Below are 14,888 nucleotides of genomic sequence, written 5' to 3'. Positions count from 1 at the left end.
CTGCACCATCTGTGCATGTGCATGGCTATTGCACGCCCCCACACACTCTGCATGCAATGACACCATCTGTGCATGCGCGTGGCTTTTGCGTGGTTCCACTCCATGTGCTTCATGCGCAAATGCACCATCTGGGCATGCGCACAGGTTTTGCATGGCTCCCCCCTGTGCGCTGCATGCGCCATCGCACCATCTGTGCATGCATGCAGTTTTGGGATGCGCAATGCACATGCGTGAACACCGTCTACATATGCATGCACTGCGCACAAGTATTCTCACACGCATGCACAGGAGAGCTCCAAAAATTGCTCCACGCGCCCCAAAATAATAAGACCTCCCCGAAAATAAGGCCAAGCGCTTATTTCGGGGTTCCAAAAAATATAAAACAGGGTCTTATTTTCGGGGAAACACAGTACATTCACTTTACAACTGTGTTACTACCTTAACAACTGCAGTGATTCACTTAACAATTGTCTTGGTTAGCAACAGAACTCTATTTGGATTTATTGTTGCCATAAGTCGAGGTATATCTGTACTATGACAATAAATACAATGACAATAAAGTTATCTTATATTATCTATGGTTTAATTGCATCTATTTGACTCCTGTTCCCAGCAAACAGATCAAACAAACAAAGGAATTTCTTTTATGGTTTCACTAGGAATAAAATCTTAGCTGAATTTCTGGCTTGTTCCTGTTCTAAAAAGGCAAATGTTGAGGTCAGAGTAGCTATAAATGTTTAAGCTTTTTTGTGGATAGATATAGGAGAACATTACATAAAATACCTTAAACAGTGCTTCTCAATTTTGGCAACTTTAAAATGTGTGGATAAACGCATAATAGTTCCCTAATCTGGGGAACTCTGGGAGTTGAAGTCCACATCTTCAGGTTTCCAAGGTTGAGAAACATCACCTTAAAACATTTTTCTTTTTACAGATTAAGAGTTGGAAGAGACCTTGTAGGTCATCTAGTCCAATCCTCCGCCCAAGCAGGAGACCCTACACCATTTCTGACAAATGGCAGTCCAATCTCTTCTTGAAAGTCTCACATGGTGAAGCTCCCACAACTTCCAAAGGCAACTTCTGTTCCATTGGTTGATTGTTCTCACTGTCAGAATTTTTTTCCTTATTTCCAGGTTAAATCTCTCCTCGTTCAATTTCCATCCATTATTCCTTGTCTGGCCTTCTTTGGAAAATAGCTTGACCCCCTCCTCTCTGTGTCAGCCCCTCAAATATTGGAAGACTGCTATCATGTCTCCCCTGGTCCTTCTCTTCACTAGACTAGCCATGCCCAGTTCCTGCAACCGTTCTTTGTATGTTTTAGTCTCCAGTCCCCTAATTTAATTTAATTTAATTTAATTTCCAATTTATATACCGCCCTTCTCCCTGAGGACTCAGGGCGGTGTACAGCCAAGATAAAAAACATAGAATACAAATATTAAAACATTTAAAATATATATAAATTTAGGCCCGAAAGTTAAGAATCACAGACTAATTAAAAGAATTTAAAAATTTTAAAAATTTCTTCTTAAGCCAACCCGGCTTGCTGAAAAAGATAGGTTTTCAGGGAACGACGGAAGGCATTGAGGTCCTGGATTCTTCTTATCTCCGGGGGCAACTGATTGCAGAGGGTGGGAGCCCCCACAGAGAAGGCCCTCCCCCTGGGGGCCACCAGCCTACATTGTTTGGCTGATGGCATCCTGAGGAGGCCCTCTCTGTGGGAGCGCACGGGTCGATGGGAGATCGTCGGTAGCAGCAGGCGGTCTCGAAGATAGCTAGGCCCTATGCCATGGAGCGCTTTAAAGGTGATAACCAACACCTTGAAACGCACCCGGAAGACCACCGGGAGCCAGTGCAGCTCGCGCAGGAGCGGTGTTACATGGGAGCGCCATGTTGCTCCCATCACTACCCGCGCTGCTGCATTCTGGACCAGCTGGAGCCTCCGGGTGCTCTTCAAGGAGAGCCCCATGTAGAGAGCATTGCAGTAGTCAAGGCGAGAGGTGACGAGGGCGTGAGTGACTGTGCACAAGGAATCCCGATCAAGAAAGGGCCGCAACTGGCGAATCAGGCGAACCTGATAAAAGGTCCCCCTGGTAACAGCCGTCAGATGTTCATCCAAAGACAGTTGCCTATCCAGGAGGACTCCCAGATTGCGAGCCCCTTCAGTGGGGGCCAAAGACTCGCCCCCAATAGTCAGTGATGGAGTCAACTGACTATATCGGGATGCCAGGAGCCACAGCCACTCAGTCTTGGAAGGGTTGAGCCTGAGCCTGTTCCTCCCCATCCAGATCCGCACAGCCTCCAGGCACTGGGACATCACTTCAAGGGCATCGTTGGGGTGGCCTGGGGTGGAGATGTACAGCTGGGTGTCATCAGCGTACTGGTGGTATCTCACCCCAAAGCCACGGATGATCTCGCCCAGCGGCTTCACATAAATGTTGAACAGAAGGGGCGAGAGGACCGATCCCTGCGGCACTCCACAAATGAGAGGCCTCGAGGTCGACCTCTGCCCCCCTGCCAACACAAACTGCGACCGGTCGGAGAGAAAGGAGGAGAACCACCGCAACACAGTGCCTCCCACCCCCAACTCTTCCAGCCGGTGCAGCATGATACCATGGTCGATGGTATCAAAAGCCGCTGAGAGATCTAATAGGACCAGAACAGAGGAATAACCCCTGTCCCGAGCCCTCCAGAGATCATCCACCAACGCGACCAATGCCGTTTCAACCAATCATCTTGGTTGCTCTTCTCTGCACTTTTTCTAGAGTCTCAACATCTTTTTTTATAGTGTGGTGACCAAAACTGGATGCAGTACTCTAGGTGTGGTCTTACTAAGGCTTTATAGAGTGGTATTAGTACCTCACTTGATCTTGATTGTATCCCTCTGTTAATGCAATTTAGGATTGCATTGGCTTTTTTGGCTGCCGCTGCACATTGCTAGCTCATATTTAGCTGGTTGTCCACTAAGACTCCAAGATCCCTCTCACAGTTACTGCTATTAAGCCTGGTTTCACCCAGTCTATATGTGTACGTTTGGTTTTTCTTGCCTAAGTGTAAGACTTTACTTTTCTCTACATTGATTTTTATTTTGTTAGATAGGGCCCAGTGTTCAAGTCTGTCAAGATCCATCTGGATCTTGAGCCTATCTTCTAGGGTGTTAGCTATTCCTGCCAGCTTAATCTTGGGAACATTTCAGAAAAAAATAGCTATTTTCTGCTCGCAGCTGCATTTGCGATTCAGTGATGCTGTATAACTAAACTGAGCTGCTTTCTCTGGGAGAGTTAAAAAGAGTTACGGAGTTATGCTGATGAAATAATCAAAGATCATTTTATAAAAATAAAACTTGGCTGTTAAAAGCACCAGCATTATCATCAGTCAGCAGAATACATCAACTTTAAGAACTTAAAGAATAAAAGATCTTCATTCATTAGTTAGTCAAAAGAAAATACTTTGGTCTAAAACCTACTGAAGAGAAAAAAAGAAGAAAGGAAGGAAAGAATAAGAAGTTCCTTCTCTTCTAAAAATATAAACAAGCAGGATAGGCTTAATGGGCTCGGAAGAAAAAAAGTACCATTTTAAAACATGTATGCAAAGGGGGGAAATCTTGAAGAATCAGATGGAAAGCAGTTTAAATACAAGTAATCCTTGACTTATGACCACAACTGAGCCCAAACTGTCAACCCTGAAGCTGACCTGACCGAGGCCATTTTGAGACTTCTGTGTTGCCACACTGGAGCTGAGGGATAGGGAGGGGGGAATTGAGATAGCTGGGGTTTTGAGCCAAAACAAAATACTTTCTCATGGGAACCAAGGACATTCCCACAGGTGGTTGGAGAGAGGAGGAGTGAAGTTACCAGGCAACCGGATGGTACCTTGATTGGACCATGTGACTGATTGTTTGGGGAAGGGAGACAAACCTTTACTTTTAATTAGGTGAAAACCACGGGAACACTCAGAATCGGTTTTCACCAGTCTGTGCCAATATGATATATTCAAATAAAACTATTCTTTGAGAAATCTATCTGCCTCGGACTTCTGTTCGTTATGGATGCATTATTTGGAACCCTGACACCAGGGGTGAAATCCAGCAGGTTCTGACAGGTCCCGGAGAACCAGTAGCGGAAATTTTGAGTAGTTCGGAGAACCAGCAAATACCACCTCTGGCTAGCCCCAGATTGGGGTGGGAATGGGGATTTTGCAGTATCCTTCCCCTGCAATGTTTACCCTTTTGCATTTGAGCATCCAAGAAGGGACAGGAAAGGAGAAACGGAAAGAGGAGAGACAAAGAAAAAGAAGGAAAGATGCGAAGAGAGCAAGGGAGGAAAAATAAAGAAAGAGGGGAAGGAAGAAGAAAGGAGAAGGAAGAGGGAAGGAAAAAGAAGAAAAGGAAGGAAGGAAGGAAAGAAAGAAGGGAGGAGATTATAATGAGTGTGAGGGAAGGTCTGAGGGAAGTCCTGCCTTAGCATTTGGCCACCACAGGGGCCCCCGACACAAGTGACATTGAGCTGAGATAGAGAGTTACCGCAAATAAGCAGGTAAAATGGTGTAGTGTCCACCCAAGCCATGATCCTGACTTCCCTTAAGTACATTGGCTACAGAGCTTAGCCAATCAGGATACAGGATGATGCAATACAGTCTTAAAGCAATATAATACTTTTCTGACTGCAAACATACATTGTTCGTTTATATATTGCCTGACCAACTAGTTAGACAAATAATCATTTCCTAACAAGCCTGTTATGGTTTTTTTCCCAATGCCTACATAAAACATGTGTGTGCAAGGAAGAGACAAAGAGAAGGGGTGGGGGGCGGGGAAAGCATTCCTAGAAAGTTAGAATATAAACCATGAATCCTCTGGGAAAAACAAATGCTTCTTCTTGTTCCCAACTAATGGGAAGCGTACAGCTGTAGCAACATAAATTGCTATACTTGCATACACAATTAATTTCCTTTTCATTAGCAGGAAAGAGATGCCCGAAAGATCTTAACAACAGCGAAGTGCTGCCATGGAAAACTAGAGGAAACGAAGCAATTTAAAAAAAAAAAAAAAAAGAGGAATGGGAATATTATTTATTTATTTTTATTTATTTATTTTTATTTATTTGTCGAGTACGTATTAGATAATATATATAAGTATAAGCATGAATTGAATACATAAAATAGATACAAATAGAGGAAACATTAGGGCAGGGATGGTAGGCATGTTGGTGCTCTTATGCACGCCCCTTACAGACCTCTTAGGAATGGGGTGAGGTCCACAGTAGACAGTCTTAAGGTTAAAGTTTTGGGGGGTTTGGGGATGAAACCACAGAATCAGGTAGTGCATTCCAGGCATTGACCACTCTGTTGCTGAAGTCGTATTTTCTGCAATTGAGTTTGGAGCGGTTCACTTTAAGTTTGTATCTATTGTGTGCTCGTGTATTGTTGTGGTTGAAGCTGAAGTAGTCATTGACAGGTAGGACATTGTAGCAGATAATTTTATGAGCTACACTTAGGTCAGACCGAAGACGGCGAAATTCTAAATTTTCTAAGACCAAAATCCCCCATAAGAGGCTTGTGCTCTTGCAAACATTCAGAATTGTATTCAGGTAGTCCTCGACTTACGACCAGTTGCTCAGCAGCCGTTCAAAGTTATGACCTACCTGAAAAAGAGGACTTACGACCCAGATCTGAAGTTCTGACAGTCACCTTGGGTTGCGTGATCGCACTCGAGGTGCTCAGCAATATGACTGCATTTACGGCTGTTTGCGGTGATGTACTTCTACTTTCTCTCCCATGGTAAACAGTGGTTCGCTTAGCGGCCACCACATTCGGTTCCCTACCGCTGCAACTACCATTTTAAAATTGGGTTCGTCATGTGACCAATCTGTTTTTTTTTTTGTTTGTTTGTTTTTTACTGTTATGACTTATGACTGTAGTGGGCAAGCTCCGTTAAGGTTGCAACTCAAGGATTACTTGTACATTGTTGTGAAGTTTCTGCTAAAAATGGATCAAATTCTTAATCATGGATAGTTTAGAGCACAGTTTTTTTCAAACCTGGCAACTTTAACATGTGTGGGCTTCAACTTCACATGCCAGCTGGGAAATTCTGGGAATTGAAGTTGACATATGTTAAAAAGTTGGCAAGTTTGAAAAACACAGGTTTAGGGCATCAGCTGTTGGAAAATATTAGGATTCTATCTTGCTTCTTTTTCCTTTCATCCTGGTGAACTTGCGTTGAAACTGACAATGATTATTCCACCGAGCTAACTCTGCTCATGTGACTCATGCCTTATACATCTATCATTGGGATTACTGTAACATGCTCAATGGGGGCTGCCCTTGAAGAGTGTTTGGATGCTGCACAGTTGGGATAAAATTGTTGGCCAATAAATTGGATGGATGGATAGATAGAAGGATGGATGGATGGATGGAAAGATAGATAGATAGATAGATAGATAGATAGATAGATAGATAGATAGATAGATATAATAATGATAGATAGATAGATAGATAGATAGATAGATAGATAGATAGATAATGATTGATAGATAGATAGACAGACAGACAGACAGACATAGAGAGAGAGATATGGAGGGAGAGAGTGATGATATAGATATAGGCAGACAGACAGATAGACAGACAGATGATCAATGGTTCTCAACTTATGGTCTGCAGACCTCTAAGGGGGCTGTCATCATAGGGAGTCCACTAAGGCTTGGAGAAATTTTATGTTTAAACCTTGAGTTAAATCTGGCCATGGTCTGTGGCCACAAAAGGTATTTAAAGGGGGTCTGACATGAAGAAAAGGTTGAGAACCACTGCAGTTGATAGGTGCATGTTGCAGCTGGTCCAGAATGATGGTATGAGCAGGGGGTTTTTTTGGGGGGGGTGTCTCTCAATACACTCATATACTGTAATTCTGCTCTTCTGCGATCTGTGTTGGTTCCCAGTGAGCTGCCAAATCCAATTCAAGGTACTGGTTACCACCTATAAAGACCTACATGCTACAGGACCATCTCTTTGCAAGATCACAAGTTCCCCATTGTTTCTGTCTGCCCCCCCCCCAGATCTAGCAGTGAGGGCGCATTCCAGGTCTGTTGCCTTAACATGGGCATCCTGTTGAACCTCAGAGTTGTGCCTACTTTGGGTCTGCCCCTGTCCTGTGGAACAGCTTCCCCCAAGAGCATCTCTCCAGAGCTCCAACCCTACTGTAAGGATCTGAAGATCTGGTTCCTGAACTAGGTTTTTTGAGCCAGGCAGTTTGTGAGCTCTTTTGGAGATATGGTTAGGGCTTTCTGTTTAACTAATACATCATATTATAATGGTTTTAATCTTTGTGTGTTGGCCAGAGGTCGTTACTGTAGGACAGACAGCTCTATAAATCGTTAAAATAAAACAACTTAGAACTTTTGCAAAATAGATTAAAGATTAACAGAGTTGGAAGGGACCTTGTAGATCATCTAGTCCAACCCCCTGCTCAAGCAGGAGACCCTACACCATTACTGACAAATGGCAGTCCAATCTCTTCTTGAAAGTCTCAAGTGATGAAGCTCCCACAACTTCCAAAGGCAACTTCTGTTCCATTGGTTGATTGTTCTCACTGTCAGAAAGTTCCTCCTCATTTCTAGGTTGAATCTCTCCTTCATCAGTTTCCATCCATTATTCCTTGTTTGGCCTTCAGGTGCTTTGGAAAATAGCTTGACCCCCTCCTCTCTGTGGCAGCTCCTCAAATATTGGAAGACTGCTATCATGTCTCCTCTGGTCCTTCTCTTCACTAGACTAGCCATGCCCAGTTCCTGCAACCGTTCTTCATATGTTTTAGTCTCCAGTCCCCTGATCATCTTGGTTGCTCTTCTCTGCACTTTTTCTAGACTCTCAACATCTTTTTTTTATAGTGTGGTGACCAAAACTGGATGCAGTACTCTACGTGTGGTCTTACTAAGGCTTTATAGAGTGGTATTAGTACCTCACTGGATCTTGATTGTATCCCTGTGTTAATGCAATTTAGGATTGCACGCTGCTGGCTCATATTTAGCTGGTTGTCCACTAAGACTCCAAGATCCCTCTCACAGTCACTGTTAAATAAATAATAGAAGCAAAACTGGGGAAGGAGAGATCTTTGTCATAACCTCTTTTCGCTCTCCTTTTGTTTTGGATTTGTTTATTTTTTTGAACGATGGGAGCAATGCAATGCATAAGAATGAACAACAGTAGTGAGTCATTTATTCTGCAGCTGGATTCCCAGTAAACTTTCTGCTAATTTAGGCTCAATCTGCCAGGGAAAGCTGTGAGAAAGGATCATGCATTTCCCAGGATCTCGTCTCTTTGATGCTTATGTTTCTTATTACCATGCAGTTCTGACCGACAGAAATAATTGAGGAAACACAGGAATATCTTTTCTGGGAGTTAAGATTGAAGGGTCTCAAACCAAGAACCTTTGCTATTTTGATTTTGATTTTTTTATTTAAAGACATTCAGATGAGGTCTCCTACTTGGTATGCATGTCTTGGTTGGCTTTTATGTGCATTTTTAATGGTTTATTTTGAATTAAAAACAAAACACCATCTGAGTTTCTTTGGATTTCTCAGAATTGGCAAGATTATTAGCAATATATCTAAAACACGAAGATGTTCCGTCCAATCAAATACAAAGGAAAAAAAGAAAGTATACAAGCTGATGGAGTAGAGAACAGGAAAATGAAATAGTTATAGGACATCAAGTTTATAAACTCCCAGTTCTGCAAGATAGACAGAACTATCCCTCATTCAGGGGAAACTAGAATGAATGAATGAATGAATGAATGAATGAATGAATGAATGAATGAATGAATGAATGAATGTGTATAGTTTTCCTAAAAGCTGGTAAGGATAGGACCTGGAAATCCTAAATAGCAAGACATTCCTTTTAACTTTGAAGACACCACAGAAAAGGCCCTATCCATCATCTAGCTATAAGAGATAAAGAAATCCCTTTAACATTAAATGGTTCCAAGCCATTTAATAATTTAAAGATAAAAATTAGCATGTTCAATTGGGTTTCAGAATCAACTGATAAAGGAAGCCACACATTTTTGGACAAGATCTCTTCTTCTTCTTCTTCGTTCCACCGTGCATGGAATCAAAGGGGACACAGATTCGGATTCAACGATATGAAAAAAGTGTCTAAGAAGCAAGGAGCATTTCGGTCAATAGAAGATGCAATTACTAAGAGAGGTGGTAGGTTCTCATTCATTGATTATGCTCAGGCAGAGATGAGGCAGCCATCTGTCAGGGCTGCTGTAATCTGTATTTTTGTGCCAAATAGGGATTGGGATAAGATAGCCTAAATGGCCCCTTTCAGCTTTCAGAGGCTAGACGGCCATCTGTCATGGATGCTCTAATTTTTATTCCGGTACTGTACAGGAAGTTGAACTCTATGTCTATGATTTGACTGTAATTCCCCTGTTTCATTGTCAGCCAAAGATGACAGCTTTGTGAATGCTGCTCCCCCCTCCCCCACAGAAAAAACATTTTATTTTTCTCCATAAAACTGTGAAATCTAGGAATTGTGGGAGGCTTCCTTGGTTGTGCTTGAAGAGTTTCCATAATAGATTAGATCATTTTAAGTTAAGTTGTTTGCTTAAAAACTGTGGCAAGAAAGGTCATAAACTGAGGCAAAACTCACATAACAACTGCCTCACTTAGCAACACAAATTTTGGGCTCAGTTGTGTTCCTAAGTCAAGGACTACACAACTAGAACAACTAGATACAAGGACAGCTTTTTTCCCGAATGCCATCACTCTGCTAAACAACTAATCCCCACAACACTGTCAAATTAACTACTAAGACTGTATTACTATTCTTCTTCTCATCCTTACTAGTACCTATCTCTTCCCACTTATGGCTATAACCATGTTGCTTGTATCTTTACAATTTATATTGTTTTATTTGTTTCCTAATATGATTTGGCCAGGGACATGATGGCTCAGTGGCTAAGATGCTGAACTCGTCAATCGAAAGGTCAGCAGTTCAGTGGTTCAAATCCCTAGTGCTGCCTAACACGGTGAGCTCCCGTTACTTGTTCCAGCTTCTGCCAACCTAGCAGTTTGAAAGCACATAAAAAATGCAAATAGAAAAATAGGGACCACCTTTGGTGGGAATGGAACAGCATTCCATGCGCCTTTGGCGTTTAGTCATGTCAGCCACATAACCACGGAGACGTCTTCCAGCAACGCTGGCTCTTCGACTTTGAAACAGAGATGAGCACTGCCCCCTAGATTCAGGAACGACTAGCACATATGTGCAAGGGGAAACTTTACCTTTACCTTTTAGTACAATTAGATTGCTTATTAATAACTTATGACTATCACTATCAAGTGTTGTATCTTATGATTCTTGATGAATGTATTTTATTTTTCTTTATGTACACTGAGAGCATTTGCACCAAAGACAAATTCCTTGTCCTTCAATCACACTTGACCAATAAAGAATTCTATTCTATTCTGTTCTGTTCTGTTCTGTTCTGTTCTGTTCTGTTCTGTTCTGGCCTAGCCTAGCCTATTTTTAATTTAAATTACCCAGTAAGCAATCATTGTCACTGTCTCTGCTCAAAAGTCACAAGTTTATTCTCGCTCTCCATCTCCTTCCCTAAAAATCTGAATCAAAGCTATCCAACGGTGGTCACTAGTGATTCCATTCTCCAACACTTCTTCTATTTAATCACATCCCTTGGGGTACTCGGGAGATATATTGTTCTACCGGGAGGGCCTTCTTCTTATTGCTAAAATACAGCAGGCCCCAAAGGTCTACAGAGCTCCTGTGTGCTTTTTCGGCTGACCTTAACAAATCTAAGCAATAAATCAATACATTTACCCAGCAGAGGCCAATCCAGGGGTTGATGAGTCCCTTGACAATCATGGTGGCCATCATGATTTAAGCTAGTAAGACATAAAGGTAAAGGTAAAGGTTCTCCTCACACATATGTGCTAGTCATTCCTGACTCTAGGGGGCGGTGATCATCTCTGTTTCAAAGCCAAAGAGACAGCATTATCCGAAGACGTCTCCGTGGTCATGTGGCCGGCATGACTAAACGCCAAAGGCGCACGGAACGCTGTTACCTTCCCACCAAAGGTGGCCCCTATTTTTCTACTTGCATTTTTTACATGCTTTCGAACTGCTAGGTTGGCAGAAGCTGAAACAAGTAACGGGAGCTCACCCCCATTACGTGGCACTAGGGATTCAAACCACTGAACTGCCAACCTTTCGATCAACAAGCTCAGCATTTTAGCCACTGAGCCACCGCGTCCTGGATACTAATAAGTATAATACTATTATACTTATTATTTATTTATTTATTTATTTATTTTATTGGTTCGATTTATATGCCGCCCTTCTCCGGAGACTCAGGGCGGCTTACAATGCGTTAAGCAATAGCCTTCATACTTTTGTATATACCTGCTTAGTAGGGCTTTCGGGCCCCGCTAAGTGGTGTTCTTTTTTTATACAAAGTCAGCTTATTGCCCCCACAATCCGGGTCCTCATTTTACCTACCTCGAAAGGATGGAAGGCTGAGTCAACCTTGAGCCTGGTGAGATTTGAACTTGCAGTAATTGCAGGCAGCTGGTGCTATTTAACAGCACTTTAGTCTGCTGCGCCACCAAGGTTATTTTTATAATAATAACTGGATACTAGTAAGGCACATTAGCCCATAAGACACCCATTACCTATTTTGAGCTCACCTATGCTTTCTGCATACAAATCCATGCAAAGATTCTTGAAAAACATATAACACATCTCATTGGCTAATTCTTGCCTTGCTTTGCTTTTTGGCAATACTTTTCAAACAAGAACAGGGAGTACACTGGTCAGGAAGATATTCCCTATATCTGTTTTTAACTCCCTAAGTACTTCAGCAGGTGTTCTATCTTTCCACCTTAATTATTTAGGACAGTTTCTGGAATGGATACTTTTTTTATTAAAGCAAACTGTATTCCTGCCAAGAATGTCTTCTACAGAGAAATACATTCTAATGAACGTCTAGAATATAATTAGAAAATAAAAGAGATTAAGGAGTGCTGTATGCTGTTCTGATTTACCAGGATGGTTATGATGACGTGAATCTGATTTTCCTTATTCCCGCATCAGAGAAAGCATCAACATGTTATTGGATCACAGCTCCCATCAAAAGTTCCTATTAGTTAAAATTAGTTAAAAATGAACGTTTTGCTTGGAATGACATTTTTATTTCAAACAATACCTGTTTTGACAACTGATGTTATCATTCAAGTAGTGGCAAGGTGATATATCTAAATTTATACGGCAAAGGGAAAAATCCACATAGTATTACAAGACGCAAAGGAAAGAGGATACGGATTGGGTTTAGTGGAAATGAATTTGTATTTTGCAGGTTATTGTCTGGTTTGGATGAAAGAATGGTCGTTGCAGAGAAGCAGAAGATTTTTAGAGTCAGAAGTGCACAACCTGATCTATGGATCTCAGCATTATTGGAGAATGACCAAGGGAATATAGAATTAAATCAAGAGAGCAACTAACGGCAAAAGGATATAGTTGTCAATCATTTTTTTTTCTTACAGAAAATTTAAAATGGATAAATGGCAGAAAGATATACCGTATTTTTCGGAGTATAAGACGCACCTTTTTCCGCCAAAAAAGAGGGTGAAAATCTGGGTGCGTCTTATACTCCGAATGTAGTCCCGCCCAGCCTCTCAAATGGAGGTTTCAGAAGCTGAAAAAAGCCTATAAACAGAGCTTCAGAAAAGAAGCCCACAAACAGAACTTCAGAGGCTTTTTTTCTGAAGCTCTGTTTCGGAGGCTTTCAGAGGCAGGAAAAAAAGTTTTTTCTGAAACAGAGTTTCAGAAGTTTCAGAGGCAGAAAAAAATGCAAAAAAAAGGCAAGGCACAGAGCTCAAAACCAAGGAACCTGTTGCTAAAATTCACCTCTGAGAACAGCTGATTGGGAATGGTATTCCGGGAGGCCGATCCACCTGCCAATCAGCTTTTTTCTTATTTTCCTCCCCAAAAACTAAGGTGCTTCTTATACTCCGGTGCGTCTTATACTCCAAAAAATACGATAGTTGTCAATCATTTTTTCCTTACAGAAAATATTAATATGGATAAAAAGATGATACGAAAGAAAGTAAAAAAGAAATTAAGGTGCCATTATGCACCAATGATGAAAAGGCCCTTGCTAAAATTTGTAAACTTTTGTTGAAATTTGAAACGGAAGAAGAACAGGTTAAAGAATGTATGATAAAATGGGGGAAGAATGTTGGTTATAGATACAGATGGATCCGAGAAAATATGTGGTCGAAAGGGTTGAAATTTATATTGTTACGATCTTAAAGAGAATTTTTAAATAAGGTATTATTGGTACATAACACCAGAGAAATTACATCTAGATTCTAGAACATATAAAGGCTGAAAATCTTGGAAGAATGAACAACGTGAAGGGACATTTTATCATGATTGGTGGACATGTAAAAAAGCTAAAATAAAATATCCTTGGAATCAAAGGGTTCCAAGAGTTTTTGGGATCGATATTGATACAGCAAATATTAAAGTGTATAATTAAATTGAAGTCGGAACTTTTCCTTTAAGGACTGCTGGTAAAACAATTAGAAATCATGGAAGATCATTTCAATATATGATTATTGTGGTGAGATTACTACATGGACAAAGATGGGGAGATTTGGCATTAGCCATCATGGAGCAACGGTTAGTGAAATTGTCAGAACTTGCTGAGATGACGAACTGGCTTCTTTGATTAAGGAAAGGCCTTTATTGACATTTATCAATGGCTGGAAACCCCTTATGGACTTTTTGCACAAAAGAAGACGATTTTGTGACTCATAGTTTTTTGATGATTACAAAGAATTAAGTTATAGAAAGAAGAGAATTATGATGTCAGGTTAGAGAGAGGTTTGATTAGAATTGTACGTATAAAACTGCTTACTTAGAGCAGGAGTGTCAAACTTGATTTCATTGAGGCCACATCAGGGTTGTGTTTGACCTCGGGAGGACTGGGGTGGGTGTGGCTGGGGTGGGCGTGGCTGGGGTGGGTGTGGCCAGCTTGATGTCACTCGTGTCGGGGATGCCTGTGGTAGCCCAAGCGCTCTGCTACGAAAATGGGCTCCCGAACGCCGTTTTAGGCTGTGACGGCCTCTTGCAACCCTTTGCAAGGTTGGCCCTGCGGGCCAAATCTAAGCACCCTGCAGGCTGGATCCGGCCCCCGGCCCTTGAGTTTCACACCCCTGGCTTAGAGGAACATCAGAAGCTACTCTTTTATATTTCCTTTTCATGTTTTCCATTTTCTTTCTTTTTCTTCTTTCTAACTTGTTTTCTTCTTTTTTCTTTTTTCTTTTCTTTTTCTCTTTTCTCTTTTCTTTTTCACACTTACTTTATCTTTTGACTGTATTATAGTTATAAAATCTTTTAGTAAAAACTATTTTAATTTTTTGGGTAATATTTGTGTACACAAATCACGTACGCATATGCAAATGGAATCATTTTCATATTTGCACTACAATGCAAATGACACATACTCGTGAGATATAACACACAGTAAATATTTACAGCACTAAAAAGGGGAAAAACACCCTCCATTAACTGAATTCCCACTTCCTCAAATAAATCAACTCTATCTGTCCTATATTTTTATAACTGCTAGGGTTTCCCCCCCTGCATTGTTCATCCGAATGTTAAGCCATTTTCATTCATTCAATTGCCTTTCTAGCCAACCTGCTTGATGCAAAATATTAAAAGAAAACCACAGAATTCCAGAGGACTATGTGAGCTGAAAGGATGTTTCCCACCATCCAGGAGGAGAAGCATATGGTGAAATGAAAGGTAATGTGGCAATCACAATATGATATAGATGTTAAGTAATTGGGAAGGCAATCAAACAGCTGGTA

General features: G+C 41.3%; 1 protein-coding gene across 1 annotated transcript in view; it reads right to left on the bottom strand.

Annotated features, from left to right (window-relative positions):
* Positions 1–14,888, bottom strand: part of NOX4 (NADPH oxidase 4) — a 145,770-nt gene that overhangs the window by 53,930 nt on the left and 76,952 nt on the right. The gene's annotated exons all lie outside the window — the stretch shown is intronic.

The sequence above is a fragment of the Pituophis catenifer genome, unplaced genomic scaffold (genome assembly GCF_029215685.1).
Source record: "Pituophis catenifer annectens isolate HBS135680 unplaced genomic scaffold, rPitCat1.0.hap2 SCAF_4, whole genome shotgun sequence".
Lineage (NCBI taxonomy): Eukaryota > Metazoa > Chordata > Lepidosauria > Squamata > Colubridae > Pituophis > Pituophis catenifer.
This window is presented reverse-complemented; position numbering and strand designations above follow the sequence as displayed.